The sequence below is a fragment of the Carassius carassius genome, unplaced genomic scaffold (genome assembly GCF_963082965.1).
Source record: "Carassius carassius unplaced genomic scaffold, fCarCar2.1 SCAFFOLD_102, whole genome shotgun sequence".
NCBI lineage: Eukaryota > Metazoa > Chordata > Actinopteri > Cypriniformes > Cyprinidae > Carassius > Carassius carassius.
The window spans coordinates 63,976-78,232 of record NW_026775046.1 but is presented as its reverse complement, the minus strand read 5'-3'; the positions used below and the strand labels follow the sequence as shown (position 1 = coordinate 78,232).

At 44.1% G+C, this 14,257-nt stretch overlaps 2 non-coding genes and 1 pseudogene across 2 annotated transcripts; all 3 read right to left on the bottom strand.

Moving 5' to 3' along the window:
* Positions 1 to 1,791: 1,791 nt before the first annotated feature.
* LOC132134464 (U1 spliceosomal RNA) lies at positions 1,792 to 1,955 on the bottom strand. Its single transcript, XR_009429596.1, has one exon. It is a non-coding gene; the product is annotated as a U1 spliceosomal RNA (small nuclear RNA).
* Positions 1,956 to 11,735: 9,780 nt separating this feature from the next.
* On the bottom strand, positions 11,736 to 11,897 carry LOC132134455 (U1 spliceosomal RNA). Its single transcript, XR_009429593.1, has one exon. It is a non-coding gene; the product is annotated as a U1 spliceosomal RNA (small nuclear RNA).
* A 351-nt stretch (positions 11,898 to 12,248) lies between these two features.
* LOC132134459 (U2 spliceosomal RNA) lies at positions 12,249 to 12,425 on the bottom strand (annotated as a pseudogene).
* Positions 12,426 to 14,257: the final 1,832 nt, after the last annotated feature.

The following is a 14,257-nucleotide window of genomic DNA, read 5'->3' as shown; positions in this document are numbered from 1 at the left end:
GGGCGTGGTCACATTAGATATAATGAAGGGAGACATGAAAAACAGACATCGCGTTGTTTTCATATGGATTACTTTATCACAGAATATCTGTTTTCGGCGGCACTTGTTTAGTTTAAAAATAGACATGTCAAGCTTTCTATAGATATCTCTCTCATGTATTTTCGTTGAGTATTCACGGAGTTACAGTTCATTTAAATGACGTGTTTGTAAAAGAAGATCAGCGCAGACAAAGGCTGCAGACAGCGCACCTTGTTTGTTATCTTTATTTTATAAGTGCACAAAGTTTTGTTGTTATTATGTATGTATCCAAAAAAAAGTAGACCCTTTACAGATTCGATTGATGTATTGCTCTTATCTGTACGATTAAAACTGAAAGTGTAATTTAAGTTCTTTTCGGGGTTATCAGGAGAAAATGACTCAAAACGCGTATCCGCGTTAATCGACTTGATAGGGTTAACTGAATCAAACCTTTGCCAAAAGTCATTAAGCAGGGAAGCGGTTTGTTTAATTTGATTAAACATCAAATCCTTTGTTCAAGGGCAGAGTCATCAAACAATTCAGGTCGTCAGATCTAAAAGCTAAGGTCTTTTGGATCAGCTTGCTGGAAAAGTCCATACGGGACATTCCAAGGAGCTTCCCCTCAACCTGCCTGAATAAAAAACGCACGCTGTGGTGCTAAAAACTTAAAACAACAATAAATACAATAATAAATAACCAAATAAATAATTAAAAGACCTTACCTTAAAACTTGTTTTAGCCCGAAGCAGCAGAGTTCAATGTACCTCTCGAAGTTGTGTGACTCAAGATATAAAAAGATCTCTAGTCAGGAAACCTCCAAGAGGCGATCGCAGTCTCAACCGTCCGACAAGATACGTGATCTTAGCCAAAAGGCCGAGAAGCGATGCCGCTAAGACGCAGCGGGGAGGAAGCCGGACACGGCGATGCCCATCTCGGCTTTGGTAAGTCTGGGGGACCTAAAAACGCTGGGGGATGGTAGTACCCTCCCCTGTCTGCAACGTCACCGGGCCTCGTCACGCTCGGCCTGACGCTGGCACTGCAGCGACGGAAAGTACGGCATCGCTCGTAATTCCCAAACGGTTCGTCGCAGAGCCACGTGCCTTATGTCATGGGAATCCTTGGCTCGAGCCGAACCAGACGCAGGTCTCAGATTGGCTCGTCGCTCTGACAAAATTTTCAGGTATTTGGGATTTTGTCGAAAACCTTCTTTTGCAACCTAGCGCCAGGTATTTGGCCCAGTCCCACCCAAAGCAGCACAGAAAGCTTCTTTGGAGTCTGCCTGTCAATAATCATCCCAAAAAAGTGGAAATTTCCATTCACCTTGGCGAGGGGACCTCAAAACGTGCTAAGGTGGCGTGTCTGAGATGGCTCGAATGGCTATAACTCCAGGAAGGAATGAGATCCCTTCACCCAAATCGGCACAACTGTGCAGGGGCTCAGTCAGAGGCCAGGTAAAAAAAGGGCGCTGCGACAGGCCACTCGGTGGCGCTGTAAGCGACAACAAAACTAATACCAATTGAAAAAGGACAACCAAACAACATGGAGACAGCTACAGCTAGGCTGCAGTCAGTCCAATCGACTTTCAAAGTAAGGTCTGTGCTATATTCGAACTGAACCACCCACCAGGGTCCGATTTTTCAAGAGCGTAACTGACTTTGTTTCACAGGCGCACAACACATACCTCGCATGTGACAGAACTCCCCATTCTGAAACGCAAAAAAAAACGCAAAACGCAAAAAAAAAACCTCTTCTGCTTTGTTTCACCAACAATTTCAGGGGAGAGCGCGAACGCAGTCCCCCACTACCATAAATTATGCAGTCGAGATTCCCGCATTTGGGGAATTCGCAGGGGTCAGCATGGCCGGAGTGCAAAGGGCAAGCCTCGCCCTGGGTGAACCGCCTTCTTGATCATGGTGTCTCCCCTGCCAGGTAAGTATGAAGGCCCAGGCGGTCAGCCAGAGGTATGATTTGCGTCTCTACCGTCCACACCAACGGTTAGCCCCCCTCCAGGAAAGGAAGGATGGGTGCCTTCCGTTACTGGCCTGGAAACTGCCAAGCTCATGGGCCGGGGCTTCCCAACGCCGGTTTTAGATGACTCTCTTTAACCAAACACACCTGATTCGGTGCATCACCTCGTCTGTGAAAGACCTCAGGTGGGTGCATCGTTCATGGAAGAGTCCAAGACCCCAGGAGGGCGCATCAGGAAAAAAGTTCGCAATACACCACAGCATGGCAGATCTCATTCCTTGTTGCAAATACAGTTGCTATTTAATGAAAAGTGAGATACGCACCACATGTGGTGCACATGTGTGCCAAAATTCAACGCTCATTTTTGTAAGGGATAAAACTTACAAAAATGGATTCCTCTGACTGCCCTGAGTACAGTACAACTGTTTTCTCTAGGCCTCATAAAAAAATTTCTTCCGACTTCCACCCCCCTCGAGCTGCCTTTTCTAGCCAGGGAGCGTGCACCCTGGCCGGCATGGATGAGTAGGTACGAGGGGGGTGGATGGTACTATTTTTTTGCTAATATCTCCGCGAAGCGGTGGAACCCGGGGCTGAAATTCGGGGGATCCTTAGAGGGTCGAGGGGCCTACCGTATGCAACTACCCTCGAGTTCCTGGGTGGTCCAGTTCCTGAGTTATAATGGTTCAAATTCCACATTTTGGGGGGCCGTAACTCGGACCCCCAGGGTCATAGGGACATGGGGCTAGTGTCGTCGGATAGAGCTCCCAAAGGTCTAATTTTGACCAGAGTTTGGTGTTGTTTCTCCTCTTTTCGAGTGAGTTATGGCCAGTCAAATTTTGGGACTTTTTGCATTTGCGGGTCCATATCTCTGGCTCCCGGGGGTCTATCGACTTGGGGGAGGTGGCTTCAGAGAGGGCCCTTTGAGGGCTATCAAGTCACCGAGTTTCAAGTTGCTAGGTCTCTTCCTTCCATTTGACTATCAAAAATGTGGGGGGCCATAAATTCGCCCCCGGGGTGTTATGGATGGGGGGACAGCTGTGTTCGGTAGGCCTTCTGGAGGTCTTACTCCGTCCCGAGTTTGGTGCAGTTTGGCCCCGTTTTGGCCGTTTTGACCCCCGGGGTCATAGGGACATGGGGCTAGTGTCGTCGGATAGACGGCCCCCTGGTCTGACTTTTTTCTATGCATATTTCTACAGTATAATGGGATAAAACTTACAAAAATGGATTCCCTGAGTGCCCTGAGTACAGTACAAGTGTTTTCTCTAGGCCTCATAAAAAAAAAATTTCTTCCGACTTCCACCCCCCTCAAGCTGCCTTCTCTAGCCGGGGAGGGTGCACCCTGGCCGGCATGGATGAGTAGGTGCGAGGGGGGTGGATGTCATTAGTCATTAGACTAGAAAATGAATGGGAAATAGACTGGTAAGGGACCAAGGTAATTTACAGTTTATTAGAACAAAAGTGGAATGAGAAATAGACTGGTAAGTGACCAAGAAAATAGTTCCATTTGTAGTTTCTTAGACTAGAGGTGGTATGAAAAATAGACTGGTAACTGAATCAAGGAAATAGTCATATTTGTAGTTTATCAGACTAGAAAATGAATGAGAAATAGACTGGTAGGTGACCAAGGAAATAGTACTATTTGTAGTTTATTAGACTAGAAGTTGAATGAGAAATAGACTGGTAAGTGATCCAAGGGAATAGTCCCATTTGTAGTTTATTAGACTAGAAAAAGAATGAAAAATAGACTGGTGAGTGAATCAAAGGAATAGTCAAATTTGTAGTTTATTAAACTAGAAGTGTAATGAGAAATAGACTGCAAATTGTGCTCTCTAATGTATTAGACTCAAAGTTGTATTAACAGACTACAAATGGGACCTAAAAAGTTATATAAGTAACCAATGCTTGGGCAGTGTCCCTTGCATTCATCCTTTTGCTATTCATCCTTTAGTGTTTTAACAAAAGTAGATATGGCTTTGGACGACTGTCCCTTGTGGTTTCGTGGCTATAATCAGCTAAGCGCAAGCTTCTCCTATCCATTGCTTCTGGGAGAGCTTCTCACGGCGGTACCGGCAGCTGAGGAAGCGGTCAAATCCCACCCCCTCTAGGCAGGTTGCACGGGCAACACATAGTCTGCTATCGGCCCTCAACAGCCCTGGGGAGGAGGAGTGCTCAGAGTCGCAGGTTGACAGACTAGATGAAGAGCCAGCCACCAGGCCTGAGGCAGAGCCAGCCACAGGACCCGAGGAGGAGGTCGCCGGGCCTTCAAAGAAGGCCCACTCCTCCGATGCACCATACCCCTTTCCGGACCACGTGCCAGCCCTAAGTGAGTATGACACTTGTCACTTTGATAACACCATACAATAACTTTCATTAATAAATCTCCTATTTGTAGATTATTAGACTAGAAGTTACCTGAGAAATAGACTGGTAAGTGAACCAAGGAAATAATCTCATTTGTTGTTCATTAGACTAGAAGTTGAATTAGAAATAGACTGGTAAGTGAACCAAGGAAATAGCCCCATTTATAGTTTGTTAGACTACAAGAGAAATGAGAAATAGACTGATAAGTGACCAAGGAAATAGTACCATTTGTAGTTTATTAGACTAGAAAATTATAGTAATATAATTATACATATACACACACATATTATGTATGTATATATATATATATATATATATATATATAATTTATTATATATTTAATTTAATTTAATTTAATTTAATTTAATTTAATTTAATTTAATTTAATTTAATTTAATTTAATAATAATAATAATGTTTGTTAGTGTTTACCTCTATGTTATCGACCTGACTCACCTGGTCCTTCTCTTGTGCTTTCTTTTTGCAGATCAGCTCATTGAGGAGTCCAGGGCCAACTGGGAGGGCATCAACCCCACTCCGAAATTAATAAATAATGTGTCCTCAAAGATTTTTAGAATAAAAAATTTTATTTCATATATGTCAGCTGGCCAGACCAATCTGGCCAGCTTGATGTTTTTGGACAACAGGGCAAAGGTCCGGTCCTGGCTGTCTTTTTTAAAGAAATGCAACATTGCAGAGCCAACTGTGCACCATTACCTAAAAAATGTGGCACAGTTCCTCAAATATCTTAATGAGACCCCGCCGCCCACATGCCGGCTCTCCCGTGTGGCTTTCATTGGGATTAGGAGGGAAATCCAGAACTTGACCCGCCCAGTAAAGCGCAGCGTGGCAGTCCACGAGCTGGCTGTAAAACAAGCCAAGGAGGCCCGCCTGATCCCTAAAGCCACACTGCGAGCTAGCCGGGACTCTGCCAAAAAAATTATTTCTGAGATTCTGGGTAAGTTTTTGAATCGTTTCTCCTCTCATTATTTGGCGATCAATGTGATCCTTTATGCTTCTCTTTTTTTCTGTGAAGATCGTCTGAAGACTAGTCCTGAGAAAAAGGACCAATGGTCTTTTTATGGACACCTCACCACTTACTGGGCCAGCATTTATGGTCACCGTGGAGGGGTGTTCCAAAATGTAACAATTAAAGAGGTGGAGGATGCCCGTGCGACAGCTACAGAAGGCCACTTTGTCATTAATGTGAGTGGTTCTCTTTCTCTCTGTCTCTCGTTGTCCACATGGTTTTCTTTAAAATAAAACTCAGCTTATGCCACTTCTCACTGTTTCTAAAGATATCAGCCCACAAGACCAACCAGGCCTTTGGTGCAGCCGAGCTGGCCCTGGACCAGGAGGAGTATGGGTGGCTTGAGGAATTCCTTTCACTCCGGTCCAACTTGGTAGGGGGACGAGTTGCAAACTACTTCTTCTTTACCTCAAAGGCCAGCTCCTGCAAAAACTTGAACAAGTATTATCAGGATGCGTGGGCGAGCATGGGGTTACCAGGCACACCCACATTTACTGATGTTAGGACTGCCATCGCCACCCATGTAAGCATTCCTGTACTTGTCCCGGCTTTATGAGTTTCTGGTGTGTTTTTTTCTAACTCTTTGTCTATGCTGTTCTCTCTCCAAAAAGGCAAAGAACACTCACTGCCCGGAAGATAGGCACAAAGTGGCACAGTTCATGTGCCACGACACCACCACAGCTGACAGGTTTTATGCCCTCAACCTTAATGCAAAGCAGGCAGCAGAACACCGTCGCCTCTTTGATACAGCTGTGGTGGGTGAGGAAGCTGATAGTCCAAGGCAGCAAGGTGCCAAGAGAAGAAAGACGACAAAACCCCACAAGATGCCAGCTGAGGAAAAGTCCTCATCCACCAGCCCAACGCTCTCCGACAGCCCTCCCGATGCCGAAGAAGGCCAGAAGTCTGGGAAATCTGCTTCAGTAAGTACAATTTCCCATGGATTGGTTTAACTGTTTGTGACAAGTAGACATGTTCACTAACACTTTGCCTTTCTTATTATTTCTATAAGGAAAGAAGCACATTAATGAAGATGGTCCTCAGACGCAGACTGATGGTGAAGAACTCCCCACTTAAATCACCACAGGAAATAGCGTCTAAAAAGCTGGTGCAGCAAGTAAAAAAAGAGACTGGAGAAATTTAAAAAAAAATCCCGTAAATAATTTATGTAGCTATTTAAATTGTTTGTTTTGATGTTTTTTATGATAATTGTTCTACTCCTTTTATTTCTACGATAAAAAAGTAAGGTTATCTTTTTATTTGTTTTGATAGCCTGTTCCATTTTTCTTTTTTCTTTTTTTTGTAAATAGTTATAGTTAAGGTTAATATCAGTTTGCTCTGAATCTTTCTGAACATGTTTATTTATTTATTATATTTTTCTTATATAATGCATGTTTCCTATTATACTTTTTATATATTGTGTTTTTTTGTACAGAACTTTGAGGCATTTTTGATTTTGACTTTACAATGTCTGCAAAACAAAAAGTTCAATAAATATTTGAAATTGAATTAAGGTGTCATTACTTTACACACACTCACACACACTCACACACACACACACACACACACACACACACAAATATATATTACATGTAATAAAAATAATTTAAACATATTTATATATTGTGTGTGTAAATAAAAAGGTATATGTAATGAATACATAATAAATATATAGTATTTCTATACATAAAATGTTTAATAAAAACATATTTTACTATATTTTGAATAACTTGAAATTAGGATGTTTTCACATAAATACACTTCTATTTCAAATGTATTCAGGCCGATCATCATAACCAGTTAAACTGATTATTAGACTAGAAGTTGAATGAGAAATAGACTGAAATAGTGAAATGTATTGTTTATTAGACTAGAAAAGGAATGAGAAATAGACTGGTAAGTGACCAAGGAAATAGTACTTTTTGTAGTTTATTAGACTAAAAGTTTTGAATAAGAAATAGACTGGCAAGGGATCAAGGAAATAGTGCCATATGTAGTTTATTAGACTATAAAATTAATGAGAAATAGACTGGCAAGTGATCCATGAAATAGTGCCATATGTTTTCACATTAATACACTTCTATTTCAAATTTATTCAGGCCGATCATCATCACCAGTTAAACTGATTATTAAACTAGAAGTTGAATGAGAAATAGACTGAAATAGTGAAATGTATTGTTTATTAGACTAGAAAAGGTATGATAAAAAGGGTGGTAAGTGACCAAGGAAACAGTACTTTTTGTAGTTTATTAGACTAAAAGTTTTGAATAAGAAATAGACTGGCAAGTGATCAAGGAAATAGTGCCATATGTAGTTTATTAGACTATGAAATGAATGAGAAATAGACTGGCAAGTGATCCATGAAATAGTGCCATATGTTTTCACATTAATACACTTCTATTTCAAATGTATTCAGGCCGATCATCATAACCAGGTAAACTGATTATTAGACTAGAAGTTGAATGAGAAATAGACTGAAATAGTGAAATGTATTGTTTATTAGACTAGAAAAGGAATGAGAAATAGTCTGGTAAGTGACCAAGGACATAGTACTTTTTGTAGCTTATTAGACTAAAAGTTTGAATAAGAAATACACTGGCAAGTGATCAAGGAAATAGTGCCATATGTAGTTTATTAGACTATGAAATGAATGCGAAATAGACTGGCAAGTGATCCATGAAATAGTGCCATATGTTTTCACATTAATACACTTCTAATTCAAATGTATTCAGGCCGATCATCATAACCAGTTAAACTGATTATTAGACTAGAAGTTGAATGAGAAATAGACTGATATAGTGAAATGTATTGTTTATTAGACTAGAAAAGGATTGAGAAATAGACTGGTAAGTGACCAAGGAAATAGTACTTTTTGTAGTTTATTAGACTAAAAGTTTTGAATAAGAAATAGACTGGCAAGTGATCCATGAAATAGTGCCATATGTTTTCACATAAATACACTTCTATTTCAAACTTATTCAGGCCGATCATCATCACCAGTTAAACTGATTATTAGACTAGAAGTTGAATGAGAAATAGACTGAAATAGTGAAATGTATTGTTTATTAGACTAGAAAAGGAATGAGAAATAGACTGGTAAGTGACCAAGGAAATAGTACTTTTTGTAGTTTATTAGACTAAAAGTTTTGAATGAGAAATAGACTGGCAAGTGATCAAGGAAATAGTGCCATATGTAGTTTATTAGACTAGAAAATTAATGAGAAATAGACTGGCAAGTGATCCATGAAATAGTGCCATAGGTAGTTCATTAGACTATGAGTGGAATGAGAAATTGACTGGTCAGTGACCAAGGAAATAGTCCCATTTGAAGTTGTTTGGACTAAAAGTGGAATGAGAAATAGACTGCAAAGTGTGCACTCTTGTTTTATAAAACGTATTTTACAATACATTATGGATAAATTGGAATTAGGAAGATTTCAAATAAAGTAACTGTTAAGTGACAAATGAAATAGCCCCATGTGTAGTTCATTAGACTAGAAGTGATTTGAGAAATAGACTGACAATAAAAAATATTGCTATTTAATATACTGCAAGACTTGCAACATTTGTGGTGCAAATTAACCAAAATCCAACAGTTTTTTCTATGCATATTTCTACAGTATTATGGGATAAAACTTACAAAAATGGATTCCTCTGAGTGCCCTGAGTACAGTACAACTGTTTTCTCTAGGCCTCATAAAAAAAATTTTCTTCCGACTTCCACCCCCCTCGAGCTGCCTTCTCTAGCCGGGGAGGGTGCACCCTGGCCGGCATGGATGAGTAGGTGCGAGGGGGGTGGATGGTACTATTTTCTTGCTAATATCTCCGCGAAGCGGTGGACCCCGGGGCTGAAATTACCTACCGTATGCGACCACCCTCGAGTTCCTGGGTGGTCCGGTTCCTGAGTTATAACGGTTCAAATCCCACATTTTGGGGGGCCGTAACTCGGACGCCCGGGGTCATAGGAACATGGGGCTGGTGTCGTCGGATAGAGCTCCCAAAGGTCTAATTTTGACCAGAGTTTGGTGTTGTTTCCCTTCTTTCCGAGTGAGTTATGGCCGGTCAAATTTTGGGACTTTTTGCATTTGCGGGTCCATATCTCTGGCCCCCGGGGGTCTATCGACTTGGGGGAGGTGGCTTCAGAGAGGGCCCTTCGAGGGCTATCAAGTCACCAAGTTTCAATTCGCTAGAACTCTTCCTTCCATTTGACTATCAAAAATGTGGAGAGCCATAACTCCGCCCTCGGGGTTACTCTCTTACTCTGACCCGAGTTTGGTGCAGTTTGGCCCCGTTTTGGCGGAGTTACAGCTTGGCAAAGTCTGTGACATTTTGGTTAACATTCACCACAATTTTGGATATGTCCGCAAATGTTCCGGATGTGATCCGTGGTCATTCCGTGAATATAATGGTCAAATGGACAAATAGTGGGTTCGTGGGACCCAGGGTGGGGGTCCGCAAGTGGTCCGCAGATGATCCGCAGTCATTGTGTGAACATAATGGTCAAATGGACAAATAGTGGGTTCGTGGGACCCAGGGTGGGGGTCCGCAAGTGGTCCGCAGATGATCCGCAGTCATTGTGTGAATATAATGGTCAAATGGACATATACGGGGTTCGTGGGACCCAGGGTGGGGGTCCGCAAGGGGTCTGCAGATGATCCGCAGTCATTGTGTGAATATAATTGTCAAATGGACAAATAATGGGTTCGTGGGACCCGGGTTGGGGGTCCGACGGGGGTCCGCATCGGTTCCGTGGTCATTCTGTAACTTTAAAGGTCAAATGGACAAATATAGGTTTCGTGGGCAAAAAAATCGTACACCCCCCATTCGGGTAAATGCCACTGTTTTAAACCTGAGGTGTACTGCTCCGTGCGCCACCCTGTGGAGAAGTGCTGAATGGCATGTAGGGGCCTCAAATCTGGGTGGGCTTCCGCGGGGCCCCTCGGGGGTCCAGATCCTCCTGCGCTGGTCAGGGGTCTCCCTTGGGCCGGCGCGGTCCGGCAGACATCGACGCCGCGTCCGTCAAAAATTTTTTGGGGTCAGCGCGCAGGTCCCCTTTAACCCACGTACACGAGCCCTCAAACTTATACCTGAATGGACGCTCCAAAAAAAAAGGACTTTCTGGAGAAGTCAAGACGTGACATCCCTAGGAGCTTGCCATTCACCTCTTTAAAACAAAAGCGCACGCTGTGGTGCCTCCGCACGCCGGCACGGGCAGCCGACATGATGGAGGCACCAACAGCCTAGAAACTTAAAACAACAATAAATACAATAATAAATAACCAAATAAATAATTAAAAGACCTTACCTTAAAATGTGTTGGAGCCCGAAGCAGCAGAGTTCAATGTACCTCTCGAAGTTGTGTGACTCAAGATATAAAAAGATCTCGAGTCAGGAAACCTCCAAGAGGCGATCGCAGTCTAAACCGTCTGACAAGGTACGTGATCTTAGCCAAAAGGCCGAGAAGCGATGCCGCTAAGACGCAGCGGGCAGGAAGCCGGACACGGCGATGCCCATCTCGGCTTTGGTAAGTCTGGGGGACCTAAAAATGCTGGGGAATGGTAGTACCCTCCCCTGTCTGCAACGTCACCGGGACTCGTCACGCTCGGCCTGACGCTGGCACTGCAGCGACGGAAAGTACGGCATCGCTCGTAACTCCCAAACGGTTCGTCGCAGAGCCACGTGCCTTATGTAATGGGAATCCTTGGCTCGAGCCGAACCAGACGCAGGTCTCAGATTGGCTCGTCGCTCTGACAAAATTTTCGGGTATTTGGGATTTTGTCGAAAACCTTCTTTTGCAACCTAGCGCCAGGTATTTGGCCCAGTCCCACCCAAAGCAGCACAGAAAGCTTCTCTGGAGTCTGCCTGTCAATAATCATCCCAAAAAAGTGGAAATTTCCATTCACCTTGGCGAGGGGACCTCAAAACGTGCTAACGTGGCGTGTTCGAGATGGCTCGAATGGCTATAACTCCAGGAAGGAATGAGATCCCTTCACCCAAATCGGCACACCTGTGCAGGGGCTCAGTCAGAAGCAAGGTGAAAAAGGGCGCTGCGACAGGCCACTCGGTGGCGCTGTAAGCGACAACAAAATTAATATCAATTGAAAAAGGACAACCAAACAACATGGAGACAGCTACAGCTAGGCTGCAGTCAGTCCAATGGACTTTCAAAGTAAGGTCTGTGCTATATTCGAACTGAACCACCCACCAGGGTCCGATTTTTCAAGAGCGTAAAAATCGGTGAAAGCGTTGTTTCACAGGCGCACAACACATACCTCGCATGTGACAGAACTCCCCATTCTGAAACGCAAAAAAAAAAAAAACCTGGAAAAAACCTCTTCTGCTTTGTTTCACCAACAATTTCAGGGGAGATTACGAACGCAGTCCCCCACTACCATAAATTATGCAGTCGAGATTCCCGCATTTGGGGAATTCGCAGGGGTCAGCATGGCCGGAGTGCAATGGGCAAGCCTCGCCCTGGGTGAACCGCCTTCTTGATCATGGTGTCTCCCCTGCCAGGTTAGTATGAAGGCCCAGGCGGTCAGCCAGAGGTACGATTTGCGTCTCTACCGTCCACACCAACGGTTAGCCCCCCTCCAGGAAAGGAAGGACGGGTGCCTTCCATTACTGGCCTGGAAACTGCCAAGCTCATGGGCCGGGGCTTCCCAACGCCGGTTTTAGATGACTCTCTTTAACCAAACACACCTGATTCGATGCATCACCTCGTCTGTGAAAGACCTCAGGTGGGTGCATCGTTCGTGGAAGAGTCCAAGACCCCAGGAGGGCGCATCAGGAAAAAAGTTCGCAATACACCACAGCATGGCAGATCTCATTCCTTGTTCTGCTATTCGACACAATAAACGGCAATCCCCAAAAAGGGAAAGCACACCGTTCCTGGAGACACTGCAATACCAGGCCGATGCTTGGAGTGGACGGAGCAAGCCCCGGCTCCAGCTCCGTGATCTAAAAATCCATTTAATATGTAGTCCCCGGATGGGGGACGTATCAGATATTAAACTGATAAGAACAGATTTTTTTTCTTTCAAAAAAGTTTTATTGTCACGAGTTACATTTTTTCCATTTGCATTTTTACTTTCACACACATTTTTCTTTTCAAGCACACATTAAAACAAGCCATATAATATATAATAAATACACATGGTAAAATGAAAGAAACAATCATTGTTAAAAAACATTTGATTAAAACCACAGTGTTTTGCTTGTTTTTAAAAGGCCATATTTGGGGTGTGTTTAAAAGGTGTGATTGGTTTCAAAAGTAAAATACATATTTAAAAAAGCAAACAAGCCTCATATGCATGTTAATAAAACCAATTTTATTGATAAAACACAATAAAAACCAATTTATTGGATAAAAACCAATAAAAAAAAACATCTGTTGTGCAAGACCGGGGGTGAGTCCTTATCAAGTCGGTCTTCACCCCACTCTCCAGAACAGGGACATGAGATGCTACTTTACGGGCTCAGCGGAGATCCCCTCTCCTCCGGCCCGCTGGCCCACTGTTCCCGTAGCCAGAATGGTGAGGGTGCATCTACGGGCAGCCAGGGTCGGTGCCTGCCGGGACCCTCTCTGTGCGACCCCGGCCCCCCCGTCCGAATATCGTCGTCCGGTACCCCTGCAGCATTGATGTTACCTTTAGCTCGCATGCATGGAGGGTTACCGTAACGCGCTTCCCCACCAGCAGGTTTCTGGTGGCCCAGATGGCATCCTTGATGACGTTGAGGGTGAGCTAGAGCGAGGTAAATTTCTGTGCCGTCAAGTCCTTCAAGCCCCGGCCCACCCCAAGGATGGCGAGCTGGTACCCGAACTGGGCCCCACCTGCTGGTAGGCACGGGAAATACAGGGGGCCGGTCTTGGCCCACAGGACCCGCGCAGTGCTGCAGTCCCAGAGCAGGTGGTGGACGGTCTCCGGGGAATTGCAGCCGGACCGAGGGCAGATGGGGTTTTTGGCCATGCCTCTGGAGTGCATAACCGCCCTGACCGGGAGGATCTCATGAGCCACCATCCACGATAAGTCCTTGTGCCTTTTCTGGAGAGCAGGGTGAGCCGCATTCCGCCAAACTTGTTTGGCCTCACTTAGTGTGAGGCCCAGAACTGGACTCACCGGTTCCCGGTCCTGCACAACAGAAATGAGAGACTTGTGTTTAGTTAAAATGGTGACATCTTCCCTCTCTAAAAGGTATTTCTTTAAAAACTTTTTTATAAAACTGTACTCTTTAGGCAAGTTAAAAGACACTGAGGTTTTCAAATCTACTGGTAAAATTTTCAAAGTTCTTAGGTAAGACCCCATCCAAAATCGCGCCATTGCAGCCGTCTTGTTTTCTTTGGATGGGGTCATGGCATAACTGATGTGCAGGGCGGTGAAGCAGCTGCCTAAAAACAGGTGGGGGTCTGGGAGGCCTTTTCCACCGTTCTCTGGCCTTTTCTTGACTGTCTCCCTCTTCAGGCGCTCCCACTTGGACCCCCACAGGAAGTAAAACACCGCCCTCTCCAGTTTCACCAGGAACTGCCGAGGGGGGCTAAAAACAGAACAAACAAGTAAAATCAGAGGTAAAATCACAGATTTAAAAATTAAAATTTTACCTTCAATCGTCAACTGTCTTAGTCCCCAAAACTCTAGTCTTTTCCTAACTTTCCCTAGCAAGTCAGTCCAGCTTTCCCGTCCTCCACCCTCTTTATCAAATTTAACACCTAAAATTTTAAAATCGTTGTCTTTAAAAACCAAATCAAGTCCTCCTGTGTCCACGTCCCCCCACGGCCCGAAGAGCTGGGCCTCAGACTTGTTTCTATTGAGTTTGGCGCCCGAGGCCCGACCGTACCAGTCAGTCAAGTCCAGTGCTCTTCGTATAGATAAAATGTCTGTGGTTA